Below are 17,330 nucleotides of genomic sequence, written 5' to 3'. Positions count from 1 at the left end.
CAGTCCTAGGTGAAAATATTCAAGGTAAAACCTCTCCTTTCTGTTACCCAGAGAGGTTGTGGATGTCCCATCCCTGGAAGTGCTCAAGGCCAGGCTGGACGGGGCCCTGAGCAGTCTGGTCTGGTGGGTGGCATCCCTGCCCAAGGCAGGGTGTTGGAACAAGATGATTTTTAATGTGCCTTCCAACCCAAACCATTCTATGATTCCATGCTCCTGTAGGTTGAGGCTCTGGATAATGCCAGTTCCTCCTGAGTCCTGTATTTTGTCATAATTAGTCCTGCTAGAATCAGACAAAGCAGCTACAGAGGGGAACAGCCCTCACTGTAATTAAGGAGATCAGCATCTGACACTGATCCAGGGGAAATCAGTCCAGGCTGCAGCAGGTAACAGGAGCTGGGATGATGGGTTTGCCGGCACCTTCTCCCTGAAAAGGTCACTTTCACCTGTCATCCCTTTTTCTTTCTTCTCTGTATCAGGTCTTTCAAAAGAAAGCATTGAGTACTTTTAATTTGAGGCAGCATTACAGTTCAAAATGTACTTGATCTTTATTTCGCACTGTTTAGAGTGGCTTGAGCAAAGTATTACAGCAAAAAGGAAATTTTTTTTCAAGAGAACAGTCCTGGTGCAATTCTACTGATAATTTGAGCATTTGAGCATTTTTAAGATCTGAAAATGACAGCCTGCCTTTTCCACACTATGAAAGGGATGTCCTGAAGGTGCCAACTGTACATCCAAGGGGAATACCATTGTTTGGTTTTAACTTCTCTGGCCTGATATTTAAAGGATCAAGTAGAGAAGTGGGACACTTCATCATCTTAAAAACAATGCAGTAGACTTTCAAAATTCACAGAATTAATTACTGCAGTGAAACAAATCATCATCATCAACCTATAACTGGGTCATCCAGCAGTTACAGGGATAAAAGAATTGCAAGGCAGAGTGTTAAACCCATGTATTAAACTCATCAGGATTGTTTGATTAACGTGTTGATGCCATTCCCATTACTGACACACAACGGAAGTTGTTGTAGGTGGCCCAGCAAAAAGTTTTCATATTTTTTAGCTTCATGGGAACTTTTTGTCTAAACTGCACAGTGGAACAGCTGCACTGTACAAAACTCAGCAGCTCATGCAGGCACAGCCTTGGAAAGCCACAGTTTTCCTTTGGCTCTAAAGGCCAGCCAGCCATTCCATAACTTGAGAGCTGCTGATGATCCACCAGTGAGCAGGATCCCAAACTGTAAGACCAAGTGGAGAGGAGAGAATTTGGGAAGCTGAGGGCAAGGATGCAATTTTCCTGCACAACTTTCTGGTGTGAGTGAACAAGATTCCTCAGCCAACAGAGATGGCTTCCAAACCACCCTTACTGACAAAGGGATTTAAAACCTGAATTCAACAGGCAGAAGGATGGCAGAAGGCTGAAAATATTAATCAGGAATATTTAGTCAAGGACAAAAAGTGATTGACAAACAGCTAAAGTAAGGAAATACCTTATGGAGCAGGGTATGAGGTGACAAAGTTAAACTGCTCTGCTCATCATGGTGACTCTGCATCCTTTTGGTTCAGATTCATTATTGTATCTCCATTGTGAAATCCCCTGCAAATAAAATAGCTAACATCACCTCCTGAAAACTGCTGGTCTGCCTGCCATAAAAGACTTCAGCCATGGTCTGCAAAGGTAAATATTTTAGTTATTTTTTCTCCAATTCCAAATCCTTTTGCTAAAGGATGTCAGGGTGGTAGCCAGCTGTAGCACTTTTAAGAGAGCAGAGGTAGGAAGATCTCTACAGAGAGTGTCACCAGAGTTGAAATTCAGATCTGCTTTTCTACTTGGTGTAATTGAGATGTGAGCTTGTAGCATCCTTCAGTTAAAATCCTGCTGAACCCCTCTGAGACTCACAATTGTGAGTTGCTGTTCACTGCTGGCCGCCAGTGACACAAGCACTGCAGCTCAGCAGTCCCTTGGGCCTTAGGAAAGCATCCTACAATGGAAATTCTGTTCACAGAGTGAACAAGAACAGTCAATAATAAGAAATCAATACCCCAGTGCCTGCATTTGGGTTTGAAAGCACTGCTTGGGATGGTTTTCCTCATCAGAGCTCTGTTTTTCCAGCACAGGCTGAAATCTGCTTTTCAGTCCAGGCAGTTGAGCTAGCAGGGAAATGGGGGCAGCCTTTTTTTCCTGTGCTTTCATGTCATGGTATTTTACAGGTAATTCTTGTGTTGGAAATCCAAGGTTGCATGGCTCAATCCATAAGGACAGAAGGGAAAATCTGTTGTGCATTCAGTTCCTCCAGGGCAAGTAAAGGCCCTTGCTTTAGGAGATGGCATGGTTAGCTGGCTGGGAGAGCTTTTATCTGAACAGGCCAGAGCAGATTTTGTTCTGCAAAGCTGAAATGGGGCCTCTGGAGAGGAAGATAAAACTCTGTATGCTTAGGCAGGGAGCTGCCAGAGGATTTTCTGGCTGGGGGCTCTCATCTTTCAACACATCCTCACCCAGGAGAGGTAACCAGGAGACCAAGGACCACACAAGCTGCCATTATTTCCCTACTGATCCCTTTCAGTTCTGGATAAGGCTGGCCAGCTTGCTCTGTTGTAACTGCTTTTATTGGTTCTCTGTAAGGTCCCTGGATTTTGTACCTTCCCTCTAGTGCCAAGCTCATTCAAAAACCCACACAAACCAAAAGAATCCTTTCATCCCTTCCTTGGAGTTTCCCCTCTTGCATACCCCCAAGTGGTGCTGGTGGTGAAACCTTTCCTCCTAGCACAAATCCCTTGCTCCAGGCAAACCCTCTGAGTCAGGGCGAGTTTCCCAGGCCGAGAACTGAGTCAGGACAGGACGATGCAGTGACAATAGGAGCCATAACCTGTTTATTTTAGCCACTATTTGGATTGTGACTGAAGTGGGAGCTGCCGCAAGCCAAGGCTCCCGTTTCTCACAGAGCCCTGGCGGTGGCATCGCTCCAGGGTGTGGCTGGTGCCTCCAGAGTTGATGTTAGAGGAGAAGACACGCAGAGCATCACGTAAACCCCTCGCTGTGTGTGCAGACATACGGAGGGATGTTGTAGATTAACCAGGGTGATGTATCCTCATAGGAAGCAATGGGCCTGGCACGCTTTCCTCTGGACAGATAAAGCAGCAGATAAAGACATTGTGCCAGACCTCTGTTAGAGGAAGGCTGGCAAAGTCATTGAAATATATCAGATCGAAACACTTGTCCTCTTTCCTATTCCACAGCAATTCAGGACAGCCTTACTTTGTTTGAGTCCCATTACGGGAATTACTGGGGAGAGTTCAAGCACGTGTTGCTCACACCATTTTCCTGTTTGTGCCTAGCGAGAGAGGATTGGAAGTTAAGAACCTCCTACAGTCCCACTACCGTGCCTGCAAGTATCTTAGTGTAGGCAATATTTGTTCCAATGCAATGATAAGTAAAGGGGCTAATTTTCCTAATTCTCTTTTTTTTTGTCTAAGTTCAACCTCTTTTTTTTTGTTGTTGTTGTTAATTTTGTTTCATTAGTTTTACTTTAAAAAAAAAGGAAATAGATTTGAGCTCAGAAGGAAAGGACAGATTTCACGCACACACCCCTATCTTTTCATTCTAATTTTTTGGCATTTTGACTCTTGTCCAGCACCTCTAAACATGGACCAGCTCTCCAGGGTGTTGCCCTGCCTACAAGGCTTGCCCTTGTTCATCATTAACAGCAATTGTCACATTGCACAACACTCAGCTCTCGTTAATTTGAGACCAGACTCACCACATGCCCCAGCAGCAAGAGGAAAGCTGTTACAAGGGGACAAAAGAAAGGTGCATTCAGCAGCAGTAAAGAATGTGCAGGAATATGACAGTCATGCAAATCTTGCAGTGTAAATGCTGCCTGCTCTGAGGTAGCTGCAGTGGGAATGCAGCTCTGGAACACAGAGTGTGTTGCTCCAGTGGCAAAACCAGTGAAGGGCAGCACTGAAGCCCCTGTGGTGTTGCCCCTCTCCTTCGGGTGGGGGCTCTATGTGAGCAGTCAGTTTAGGACAGCTCTCTCTGACCTTCCTCACAGTCCTGTTTATCTCCTCTCTAAACATTCCCTCTGTCACCAAGTGTATCTTTGATGATGGTCCAAAGTTCACATCCGCTCTCGTGTTTAACCTTCACGAGCTTGCTGAGCTCATTACGTGTGCACCAGGCTCCAGGCACGTAGGCCAGCTCCTCTCCTCCTTACTGGGTGACTGATTAGCAGCAGCAGGGCAGCCTAGCAAGGAAGGGGCAGCTCTCCATGCCAAGGAGCCTGCAGGGTTTGTGCTGGCACCTTGCACCATGCACTGGAGGCTTGGTGGTGCAGAGTGAGTGTTGAGCCCGCCTGCTGCGCTTTCCATAGGTTGATGGAGAGAATAAAATGCTCTGCAGCTGATAGAAAACATTTTATGGTTATGAGGCATGGTCCTGTATTTTATCTTGTGACCTGGCCCAGCTTTGCCACTCTCAAGGAAGTGAAAGGTTGGTGGAGTCCCTTGTATTCCTTGGGTGGACTTCTATGGACACCAAAACCAGAAGGATTGTCCCAGAGTTTCTAGATCTATGTGGTTTTAGTACCCACTGAAACCTTGGGAAATGGAACTTTGCACACAGATTTCCAGCGCTCTCTCTCTCCCCATGTTTTACATGGATATTTTAGTTTGTGTTAATAGTTCTCAGACACCATATTTTGTACTAATGAGCTCCAATCGTTATTATAAGGAGCAGAACGGAACTGCATAAAGTGCCAAAGGAATAATTATTCTCACACTTGAGCAGCAGACTGACAGGGACAAGTCCTGCTCAACCTAAGAAGCTCCTGAGCAGGAAGTGTTCCAGTGTGTTACTGAGAGAAGCTGAGCTCCAAGAGGTAGAAAGTATTTCTGAGCTTCCCAGAGACTGACACCTACTTGAAATGAAAACCAGAGGGAAACAGGAAAACATTAGCAAATCAAAGTGTGTTTTTCACTTTGGATAGCTTCTGCCTTCAGGTACAGATGGATTTTGGGCACCAGTTTTGTGCAGTATAATTTTTGTTTTCTCCACAATTGGTAAAGAAAATAAAGTTAAGGCTGCAGCTAAGCAGAGGAAACCTCACCTGGCCCAAACAGAAAAATACAATTTTTGCTGTTAGCACCTCACACTGTGAATATTTGATTTGGCTAATAAACACAGAGAAGTTGTTAAATTATTTACCTGCTCTGTGTACTGAGCATTTGTTGCTAAGCTGCTCAGTATTTAAACACCCAATTCTCCAGCACACAGCTCTGCTGAGCCAGAATGTGGAGGCTCTATATGCAGTGTGTCCCAGTGACCTTTGTGGGGAAAGGTGGCACCGGGTGTGCCAACATCCCAGCAGTGAGGATGGCTCATGGATGGCCAGATGTGCTCTGTAGATGGCCACTGTGAACCCCCAGTGCACATGGGCCATTGCTGGGTTTGCCTGAAGAGCATTGCCCAGGGACTGCCAGTGCCACTGGGATTGTGCTGGCTGCAGGATGCACAGGGTGCCTTGGGGGAGGCAATTTATTATGTTTGTAATTGAATTTTGGCTTTTTTATTATGCTTTTGCAAATAGTGTCAGACTACCAATAAATTGCCAGGCTTTGCCCACAGATCTTAATAGCAGCATGTGGGCAAGAGAAAACTGATTTTAAATATGTTTGTCCTAAGAAGAACCAAGCAAGTGAACAAAAATCCAGCCAGTCACCATTTGTGATTTTAAGAGAACTCAAGCTGTGAGTTTCTTGAGCAAAGCTCTTGGGTTTTGGTGAACCTGGGGTTTTTGCATTGACTTGACTCCAGTTTCTTGGGTGGCCCAAGAGCTGGGCATGGGATCCTGGCTGCTCTGAATCACTGTCTCCAGTACAGGTTATTGTATTGCTAGGGACTGCTGCAGTTTTCCACCCTCTGAGGGTTCCCACATAACCAGAGGTGTCTCTTGAGGCTCCACAGAGATGGGATTTTCCAAAAGAATCACTCAATGGATCCATATATAGCCAAGAACAACCTGCCCCCACCCCAGGGTGTGCTGGGGCATGACTTAGCTGTGCAGCTTCCCAGGCACAGTGGCAGGGCCATCATTGTAACTGGGAGTGGGGCTGAATTTCTCCCTGCAGTGCCAGGGACCACCTGGTGCCTGTGTGTCCACACGGATGGGTGGATGAACTTCTGCTCTGAGCTCCTGCTGGCACTCCAGCACCAACCTGGGAACCGGTGGCGTAGGCTCCACTGGCAGGGCAAAAGTCTCACAGCTGAAGTGGGTATCTGTGTCAGCAGCAGGAATCTGTCCATGGAAATCTGTAATCTGCAATTCTGAAGCATATTGTGGCTGGGGAAGCAGGCTCCTTAGATGGTTGGTTTGATGAATGGAGTTTAAAGCATTATTTTATCTTTTTCCCTCCTTTTTAGTCATACACTGGACACCTGGGCATGTGCAATGACCAACTGTGCATACAGGAATCCATGATGTACCTCAAAGGTTGGATTTATTGAGTAAAATGAGAAGATTTAAATAACTTTTACTGTTCATATTTAAGAGTGGGAATGGTTTGGTTTTAAGTTCTGCACCCCTTCAGGATATTTTTTCCCCCAGCAAGGACTTGCTAGTGAGTTGAATTATGTGTTCAGATTCCAAATTAAGCTATTTGTTGATGTCATGAAAATTATTCTTTAAGCTGTGTGAAACCCTCAAAAATGTAATAATTTTCTCAGTTCACTCAACACCCATCACTCAGTAGACTGGGTCTGGAAACCAAGTGGCAAACCAGCTTGGGACTATTTTTGCTTTTTGTATGCATGTTCTGTTTGAATGTTTTTTGGATTGGGTTCTTGGGGTTTTTGTATTTTTTTTTACCTTTTCTGTAGGCTTTTTTAATCTTTCTGCGATCATTCCAGTAGCAATATTTCTGCTACATGATTTTCTCACAGCAAATGAAATGTGTGCAAATTTTCTCTGAACATCAGCTCTGTGTTTTGTGTTCCCTACGATGCCTCACAAGCTGCAAGTGCAGAGCCACCAAAACAGGGAACACGAGCAGTATTGGGGCTTTTAAAATTGTTCAATATGGAACAAATTTCTAAATTTGACCATGAGCTATCTGAAATTCACTATTTGCAAGGCATTCCTTGAAATAGGCTTTTACAAGGCAGCAACATTTCAAAGAACAAATTCATTTAAAGATTTGCTGAGATACATTTGAGTGCTCAGAGGAAGGAACATAGCTCATCTGGTTGTTTCCTTGTAGAAAGTAATTCATGTTTCAGTTATTGTGGTGTCTCACTCCTTTGTACAGAAATATTTCATACCAATTTTAGTCCCCCAGTAGTGTATATAAAGCATAATTTTAGATCACTTTGAGATTAACAGGTCTGTGTTCCTTTTTAACAAGGACCTCTAGGAACCTTACAAATACTGATTATGGATTGTTTTCCTTTCCACCTGGGAGGTGCACGTGAGTGGTTGGGTTCAGATTTACAGTGAAAAGTTTGTGATCATAGAAGGCATCTGATCTGCCTGCCATCATCAGTAGTGTCTCAAGGTCAAGGTATCCTGAGGTTTCCTCACCTTGTGCTTTCTCTCCCAACTTTATCCACGACCTCAAGGTTTCTTCACACGCGCCCTCAGAAGGAAGTGTGTTTGTGTATCCCATGTTTGCCAAAGACAACAGTTGTCATCAGTACCATGTTAATATTTCATAAGCAAACAGAATTGGCAGAGATGGTTCTGCAGGTCCTGATGGCTCCTTGGTGGACAATTTTTCAGGTTCTTTGCTTAACCTAAGCTTTGGCTAATGTAGTAATTCTCAAAAGAGCTTGGGAGAAATTTTAGTGTGCAAAAGCTGGAAGAGAACTGACTATCTCATGGCAGGATTTGCTTTTCCTCTTTGGCCTTTGGGTCACTCTGAGCTCCCTTTGGGTTTTAAATGTGTGCCCAGAGAAATACACTTTGCCCCCCTGTGGAAGCATCACACTTCACTGTTTCCTTCTATGCATTATTAAGCTGCAAAAAGAGCTTTGCAGCTTTTGCTTTTTAAATATGTGCTCATTAGCTGTAATTAAATCTTTAAATTCTCCTTCAGGCTTGGATAAGGCACAAGCTCCACTTATACCCAAAGTTTTTCTTCTGACTCTTTTTCATATATTTTATTAGTTTTACTCTTTGCTAATTACTGAATGCAATGTTTCCAAAGCAGCCAAAAATAAAAGTATTTACTATTCAGCGAGGTATGTGTTAATCTGGCAAACTATTATATTGGCTACAAAGTCTCTTATTTAATATGAATCACTCTGTAAAGTGCCTCAACAACACAGCTTCTTATTCATTATTGCTTAATTTCATGATATCTGAGATGTGGGATTTCAGTTAACGGGTAATTGAGATCATAAATCAAAATATTTTCAATGAGATTACATGAAACACAAGATGTTCAGGTTTGGAGTGTGAAATTCCCAGCTGCTTTCAGCAAGGATGGGTGAGGTCTGCAGGCACATCCCGCCTCCTGCCTCAGGTCCAACGCAGGATCATTGGAGAGGGGGCAAGTTTTTGGTGTGCTGTCCAGTTTGTCTGTCTGATGCACCTGCATTGCCTCTGCTGGTGTAGGATTCCCAGGTGATGGATGGGAGATTTTCCTATCCTGTCCCCATTTCACCAGTAGGAGCATGAGGCCAATCACAGCTCTGGCAGTATCCAGTGCACAGAGCACAGGAGCTGGCTGTGTTACCAGGTTCTGTGCCACCTTGCCAAAAACATCCTCCAAGGGTCCTCAGGGCTGCACAGCATATCTGGGAAGGAGCAGAGGTGTCAGACAGGTCGTCTCAACCACTGACCCATCTTTCTTACTCCTTCCCCTGGAGGACAGTGAAAATCAACTTATGCTGGATGACGAATTCCTCCTAACATTTCTAATTATTGCTTTTGTTAAGTAGTCATAGACACAACAGCAGTGACTGGTGGAGCAAGGATTTTAGAAGAGACAAGTTATAAGACATCCTGACAGACATCTTCATTCAATCTTCCCCATTTGGCCCTACTGACCTCCATGAGCTTTGGATTGATCATACTTGCAATTTTCTTACAAAAAAATCACCTGTTTGACTCCTTCTTTTGAGAAAGTGTGTGAGCAAGCTTCCCTTAAAAACCACAAGAACAGCAGTCCTCTTCATGGGGAAATAAGATGTTGTAAAACAAGAATGTCCACTTCTAAATTTTTCTGTTGGAGATGAAAACCTGCAGGATAATTTATATATTTTTAAAGGAAAGATATTTTGGGTGCAGATTCCTTTTGTTTCTTTTCTTGGCTCACTTGTAGCAGTCTTGAAAATAGTGGCTTCATGTGGAAACGCTGAAGCAGCACTTGGCGGCGTGGCAGCAGCAACCCGTATCTCCTCCCGTGTGTTTGGGGCTGCCAGCAGGGCCTGAATTACTGCTGGCCTCATCTTACCAGGCAAAATTACTGCTTTTTTATAAGGTCAAATGTGTAGCTTCTTCCTACTGGAAAGGCTGAGGAAGGACAATGAATGATTCATTGCAGGCACTCCGGCGGCGCACAGACCCCTCGTGTGCGTGGTGTGGGAATACACCAGTACAGATTTCCAACAGGCCAAGTTATGTAGAAAATGCCTTTGCTCCATCACCAGAGTACAGAATGGGCTGTTTGTGACCAGCTTTCTCTGGGGTTTTTCCTATTCTTTTTCCCTCTGCCCCTTCCAGGGTGTTTTTTGACTTTGTTCCTCACCTTAGGAGTTGAGCTGGGAGATTCAACCAAATTGTGGAGCATATGGATTTAGGGCAGCTGAAGCATGTAACCCACATTGTGGCTGTTACAGAACCCCCTGTGGCTTTGTCCAAGAGCCTCCAAGTTACTTCATATATCCAGATATTCAAATTAGGCAAATACACTCATTACTGACCCCAGACTCTGTTCTCTGTGGTATCTGGACAAAAAACAGGACAAGGCTATAGGATGGGCAAAGGAAAGCCCTGGTGGATCAGAGATGTTCAAGAGAACATCTCTGATCCACCAGGGTAAATGCTTCCTCTTGACCCTTCAGATCCACAGGTCCTCACACCTCTCATGTGGAACGAGGCCACCACTTTAATTTAAGGAACAGAGTCATTTTTCTGAGAGGTAAAAAAGTTGCTTGAAGCCTTCAAAGCAGTAGTGCTCTGGTGCCAAAGTAATTTTGTGGATCCGGATATGAGTGGTTTTCCCCAGGCTGTGACCAACTGGAGGCATAGCTTGCAATTTAGTGCAGGGCTCCTCAGTCCATGGATGCCTGTGGTTCTGCCCCAGCATCCAAACCATCTTCATTTTCTGCCTGTAGTCAAAAATTAGAAAGTGACGTTTTCATTCCCAAAAGCTTCCACACTGCCTTGTAGCTGCTTTATTTTTGATCACTGTTAGCTAAAGGCCTTGCTAAGAAGTTCCCCCACAGGTAAGGGTGGGCAAAGGGTTTAGGCAGTGTAGTTTAGGTGCCTCACAACCTGCCTGGATCACAAGACCCAAGGAATTTCACTCCTTGAACTCTCACTTCATCCCTATTCTGCCCTTTCAGATGAGTTTTTCTCTTTCTATGGTTAAAATAGTTCTTAATATCATTATTTGCTCAAGGTGTAGAAATAGACCAAAAATGCATTCCCCAACTGCACTGAAAAACGTTCAGGTCTCATGTCATTATTTTTTAACCAGGTCTGCATTAAAAGTTTTATGAGCTGCTCCAGTTTCGGAAGGTTTCCCGTAAATGAACTTTCCACCACTCTGTGACAGCAGTGTGTTGCCAACACATGGATAATATGGAAAATGAAAGAGGAAAAAAAAGCCCTTTCCCCCGCCTTTCCTCCATCTGTTACAATACGGGACTGTGGCAGGAAACGAGGTTTTGCAGTTTTATATGAGCAGAAGTGTGTTGTGTGGTTTTCTGGTATTTTTTTTTTTTTTTAAGCTGTGGAGCGTGTCATTTCAGAGCTCTCTCCAGCAATCTGGAAGCAACCAACTTAAGGCATGGAAAAGACATTATGTAATTGCAAAAGACAAAAAAGCCTCCCAATGCTGGGGCCTTGTGGCAGAAGCCAGTCTCTGACCTCACCCTTCTCAGGATCTCTGGAGAACACTGTGTTCCTCTGGCCTCTCGCGAAAAATAGCCTCTGCCAGATTTCAGCAAACAATTCCGGCATTTCCTTCCCCTGCCTCTGGTCTGTGGGTGTTTTGGAGTCTCTCGCATGTGTGGGCAGGGATTCATTAGCTAAAATAAAAACTGTACTACAGAGCTGCAGTGGAGAAAAAGAAAGTTAAGGGGGAAAAATGCAAGCAAGTGTAATAAGCCATGTGGCCTCAGCTAGTCTGGACTCCATTCCAGTTTTGGAATTAATAAAGAGTAAGCCAGAAATCAAGGGGATCTCCTGGGCCCTGTTGTCTCCCCTCCCGTGGTCGGCTGTGGTCCCTGGTGCCCCATCTGTGCCTTCGCAGCTCCTGCAGGCAAAGCTGAGCACAGGGCCTGTGTTTGAAAGATCAAGGTCTTTGTTCTTTTTTAGCTTTTCCCAGTATAATCCCTACAGAGATGTAATCGTTCCGTGTTGTTTTTCCTCTGAATTCTCTTTAATTTCCTGCCTGTGGTTTTGGGGGTTTTGTGAGGTTTTATGGTTGTGGAGAAATTTTGCTGTTTGCAGTGGATGTCCTACATGCTCTAAAAACTTTTATTCTAAGAAAAGCCTTTCTATGTCCTAATTTAAATTGCTGGGTCATCATTACTGCCACTGCAATACTCCTAAGGGAACCCAGATAAATATCCCTCCCCATGGGCATCCTGCCTTCACGCTGCTCCTGGGTCTCTGGGGGCAGGAGAGCACCATTCATTTTCAGGCAGTGGATTGGAGACCTTAAATCCCACTGCTGGTGTATCCAAGAGGAAGGGAAAGTTACTGGTTTTTTTCCCAAGCAGAGAGGCCAGCCATGTTGCCCTAAACTTTCTCTACAAATGTTCTGGAGTTTGGCTGGTGTCTGCCAGCTGGAGCTCAGTACCTTCTTTACAAGCTTCTGCTTCCTGCAGACCGACTGCCAGGGAAGCCAGTGATAGGCTTTCAATTGCTGCCTTGTTTATTTAAGATCTTTAAACCTCAGAAGGCTCCCAGAAGCAAACAGAAGCTTTGGTTGGCCTTGTAGGGAACCTTACATGTGCCTGCTTGGGCTCTGCTGCCATTGTTGTACCATTAAGAAACATTTGTGTTGCATGTTCTTCAGCTGAGCAATTTGGCTGTTGTGGTGGTGCAGGGACTTCTGTCCTGTGCCCGTCAGCAGTGATGCTTTCCTTGCTCATAAAGCTTAAAGCATTAGGGAATAGGTTGGGGCTGGCACTCACAGGGGTCTGAAACTCAGCTGTGGCCAGCACGCACATTGTGTGTTCTGCTTCTGATCAGAGCTCCCTGGCACCTGCCTGCTGCTGCAAGGTGATCTGAGTGCTGGCCCTGCCACTTGCCTCCCTACACGGAGAACTTGCTGCTTTTTGGCAGCTTTTCCTTTTCCCCAGCAGAAGAAACCTTAAATCATTGATGAGTCCTTCACCTAAATGACTCTGCAGCTCCTTCACCAAGAGAGCCAGGCTGCAGCAGCTCAGAGTCATTTGGGGGAGTAATTCCTGTTCCCTTGTCCTTTACCAGCAGCAGCAGAGTGTGCAGAAGCCCTGTGGTCTGGTGGATTGAACATGAAACCCTAGGAGTCTGTTTTCTAAGCCCTGTGGTGCTGCTGTCTCACTGCTTTGGTTCTGGGAAAATGTCTGACATCTTGAAGCTGTGGATTTGTCCCTCTTTTGCCCCAGAACAAACCTAAGTTGATAAAGATTTAATGTATTAATATATTTATAATAGTAAATAATATAATATCTTGAATAAATAGAAATAACTGAAGATAAATTATAAATAAACTGTTTGCCTCCCTTGCAAACAGCTCTGAAATGTGACAGATCCTGTAACCCTGTGGAAAATGAAGTGGGAACAGGCAGTGAACTAACGGTGACAAAAACGTTGACAATCACTAGGATCCTTCAGGACACTTTGAAAAACCTCTGCTAAAATTTGGTAGAAACTGAGTGATAAGTAGATAGAGAGGATGAGCTGACTCAGAGGGTCAATGTTGGCTGCCCAGTCCCAGGTGGCTTCTTGTGGTGTTTTGTTTTGGTTGGAGGAGCCAGACTTGCTTGGTGGGATGATTGCTTTGAGCTTTTGAGTGTCTTCAGGAATGTCCATGGTGTTTGCCAGGGTGAAGAGCTGGAGAAAGTGTTGAGCATCTCCAAAGCTTATAGAAATGTAGCTGGGGAAGCAGAAGAAACCCAGCTGAGAGAGGGGATAGCAAGAGCTGTACTTGGTCTTTAGGTTCAGGATGGGAAGGATGAATAATTCCTGCTGACAGCAAAGCTGCTGATTTCCTGAGGACCTGCTTCCAGGGCTGTTGAGGCTGACAAGTCTAGAAGGATCACACAGACATCAGAGAGCATTTATGAACCTGATCTCAACCTGGCTACGCTTTGCTGGGGTTTCCACTGGGGAGATGTTGCCTCTGTACACCTAACTCCTCCTCTGAGGGTCCCAATCCCTTCTTAAACACCTGCCTGATTTCTCAGGTAATTTTCCATTCGCATGAAGTAATTTGATTTTGGAGAGGGAGCACAGAAATGACTGATAAAAGGCTATTAGCTGTTCCCTCCTGACAAATAATACAGTGTGAAGGGAGCCTTGAAATTCCAAGCCTGAGCCCTTGCTCTGCATGCAGCCTGCAGTGGGGTTTAAGCCATATCCCCAAGGAAACACCAGCACATCTTCCCCTCTTGAGGGGAATTTTCCTTGTTGCTTAAAAATGTTCCTCATGATAATTTGCCAGCAATTTCTTCAGAGCTTTTCTCATTCTGTAAACAGCCTGTCAGCTTCAGGTTCTGGGCTGAAGTGTGTGTCTCTACAATCCCAAAGGCACCTGGTTTAGGCAAAATGAAGCCTGAGTCTGGGATGTGTTTTCTGATGGATTGAGTTAACTGTGTGGCTCAAGCCTATAATCATCCTTAAATGCTGCAAATTGGCACTAAGTGCCCCAGAGGTGGCATCAGCACCTGGTGATCAATGAGGGCTTTCCTCCATCCCTGGAGTGGGATGTTTTTGGGAGCCAACCTTTCCCAGTGCAGCTGATTCAGTAGCTCTTCAGTTTGTCCTGTCTTTCCCTGCATGCTATCAGTAATTCAGCTTTTACTCCAGAAAGTGAGATTTTGTGTAGCTGGTGGATGTCTTGGTGTTACCAGGGAAGGACAGGTAGGGCGGTTGTAAAACTGAGTTTTTCCTGCTGTGCAATACTTTTATTCCCAATGCTTTTCTTGTCTTGCTCTCCCTGCAGCAAATGAGCTGTAGCTCTGACCATGCTCTCCACCATTCTTTATATCCACCCAGCCACTGCACAAAGTCATTTTGCTTTGGTATTTGAGCACCTGTCCTTCCTTTGTACCTCTTTGAAATTTGGTAGTGCAACACTATCAAAAGCATCCAATTAGCATCTGCTAGGGTGGTTTTGAGCTAAGGGTGAGGCTACAGCCAGCTCCTGATCCAGGTTCAGCATGGGAGAATTATGAGTCCCTGGATGTTTAGGGTTTTTACCTGTGTTTCACCAACTTTGTATTCTATTTCATGTGTTCTGGTTCATTTGCTGAAAACAGATTTTTGTTTTGAAAGAAAAACACAAAAAGCATCTCACATGGAAAACAGGAGTGTAAAATACTGAGTAGAAAGTAAAATGCTACTGAATTTCTTTCCTTCCTTCTCATCTGTGTCCAGCCCAGTCCTTCAATATTTCCCATACCTAGCACAGACAGTCTGGAGTGGTTAAGGGAATTTCTTGCTTTTGGATCACCAGTTAACAGTGAACAGAAGATGGCCTGATTTGGGAGGAACAAGCCTAATGCATTTTAGCTCAGATAAAAATGAAATGGACTATTGTTTTAAATTAGACTATTTGAAAGGGTTGAAACTAGTCAAAATAATTTGCTTCTTTCAATAAGCAGCACTTTATGGTAGAAAGATCATAACTTATGTGTCTTATCTTTTTATCACCAGCAGGATTTTGATATATTACCATTTATCTCTGGACTGGAAAAGTTCATTGCTATTCCTTTTCTCTCCAAATTAGCATAAATTAATTACTCTTCCCAGAAATGACTGTGGAGAGAATAAAAATGCCTTTTGGTAACTGGTCAGACTTGGACAAAAACCCAAAAGTGAGTGTAGCTTTAAACGCAGAGAGGAGAGACAAAGCAGGACCCAGTATCAGATGCAAAACAATAAGGCCTTTAACATGTCTTTGGGATTTTGAGGGGACTGTACTGCTGACCTCTCATTCCTGCATATTTTCTACTGGCAGCATGGCAGCTTTTTCCCTCTCTCTGCTCTTAGAAACCCATCCCATGAAATAGCAACAGGAGGACAGGCAAGTAGAGTAAAAGCATGCACTGAACTGATGGCTCTGCATTGGAGGGTGGTTGAAACTCTGAGCTGGTGTTCCTGGGGGTGGAAGTGGTCCAAGGCCCCTTAAGGGTCCTGATCTGGCTGGGCCAGCTGGAAACATTGCTGCCACTCACTGGGAGTAATATCTACAGCTCTCATGGAAGAGGAGTTGTCACGACCCCAAACTGGCTGCTTCCTCCCTTGCATGGGCTGCTCTGGCCAGTTCTGCTGGGGCAGCTCTGGCATGGCAACAGTGCTAAACACATAGGAAGTTAGAATGGCTTTGCTTGGCCAGTGTTTGTAAAAGAAACCCTAATGCACAGCCTAAATCCAGCTGCAGGTCACCAGCTTGCTGCTGCATGGAGCTCCTGGAGGTGTTCACACTTCTGGAGAGGTTTTGGTGATGTGTTTGCAATGGGATCTCGTGATGAGCATGGGTTAGCAGAGCCTCCTTTTCACTCCAGCATGGACAGTGGTTTCACACCCACACAGAGCTGCCACTCTGCTGTGTCTGTGTCGCATTGGAGGCCTCACCCGTGGCATGAAGTGCTCAGTGCAGGCAGAGTGAATCTCTGGCAAATGTCCCTGCTCTGGAGCCACAAGGCTTGGGCAGAGCCTCTGTCTGCTGACAGTCATGTTGGTTCTGTCTGAGCTTCACCATGACTTGGGTACAGAAGCCTTACCTCTGCAGGAGGAGGAGATGTTTGGAGTGATGCCTGGGGGATGAGCACCCTCCTTGCAGGGTGCTCTGAGTGCAGTGGTCTTGCTTCTGCAGGCGTGAGGCATGACCAAGAATAATGGTGGCATGGCTCACTTTGTGCATTAACAAAAGGGACACCTGATTAGCAAAATGGTAATTGCCTTTGGATCTAATAAGTGTAATTATTGAGTAATCCACTGGAGCATATAATGAGGTGGGAATATTTTTAGCTTGCAAGTTCTCTGCAGTCCCCCAGTGCCATACTCCCAGTAAAGAGCACTTAGGCAGCACTGATGGCCTGTAGCTTTTAAGAAATTACTGTGATGCATCTTCAAATCTGGCAGCTTTATTAAAAAGGGAGGTGTAGGGGATGCTATTATCTTAGCATAGCTGGGTTAGGAGAGAGTGTGCATTTCAGAAGGGCCCCAGTGCACTGCGAGGCTTGGGAGCTGGAGGTAGAGCCAAATCCAGAGATGCTGAGATTTGTCTGGGCCATTTTGAGCTGCTGTTCTCTGATCTGGGTGGTGGGGCTGGGCTCATCCAGTGCTGACATGGGCACTGCCTGGCCTTACTGTGTGCAGTAAGAGCAGGACAAGGAGCCTTTGTCCAAGTCCTGGAGGAGGCTACAGCACAGAAACCAGCTGAGTTGGACCAGTGCTGTAGCCCCACTTTTGCTGCTAGGCTGACCAGTGAAAAAAGGGAGAAGAAACACCAAATTTTTTGGTGGAATAGATTTTAAAAAGAAAAACACAAAGGTCCAGGAAATCCCTCTCATGTTTGCTGCTTGGCTGGGGTATTTTTCCATCCTCAAGCAGAATTTCAGAGCAGCTGTCCCTGCTCCTCCTGGTGTAGTATCCCAGAGCACACAAAGCCCTGGGAAAGCAGAACCTTTGGACCTGTGTCAGCACAAGCACCTCCTCATTATCCTTTCTTTTAGTACCTCTGCATAACAAATACTAATTAATATTATTTGTGAGGACAAAAGAGAGATGACACCGACACCCTGACCTGTAGTTGGATGATTTCAAGCTGCAGTTTGTGACTTACGTGACAAAGGTTATCTTTTGCTCCTACTTAAACCTTCCTTTTGCAAGATTTCCACCCTTCCCACCCCAACTAAGTTTGCACTTTGAAGAATGCTTTTCTAAATTC

General features: G+C 44.9%; 2 long non-coding RNA genes across 2 annotated transcripts in view; both read left to right on the top strand.

Moving 5' to 3' along the window:
• Positions 1–17,330, top strand: part of LOC135307882 (uncharacterized) — a 268,237-nt gene that overhangs the window by 177,288 nt on the left and 73,619 nt on the right. The window lies entirely within an intron of this gene.
• LOC135307887 (uncharacterized) lies at positions 317–6,510 on the top strand. Its single transcript, XR_010368486.1, has 3 exons — positions 317–383; positions 1,566–1,677; positions 6,418–6,510. It is a non-coding gene; the product is annotated as an uncharacterized LOC135307887 (long non-coding RNA).

This window comes from Passer domesticus, chromosome 9 (genome assembly GCF_036417665.1).
Source record: "Passer domesticus isolate bPasDom1 chromosome 9, bPasDom1.hap1, whole genome shotgun sequence".
NCBI lineage: Eukaryota > Metazoa > Chordata > Aves > Passeriformes > Passeridae > Passer > Passer domesticus.
The sequence above is the reverse complement of the archived record's forward strand: the minus strand, read 5'-3'. Positions and strand labels throughout refer to the sequence as shown.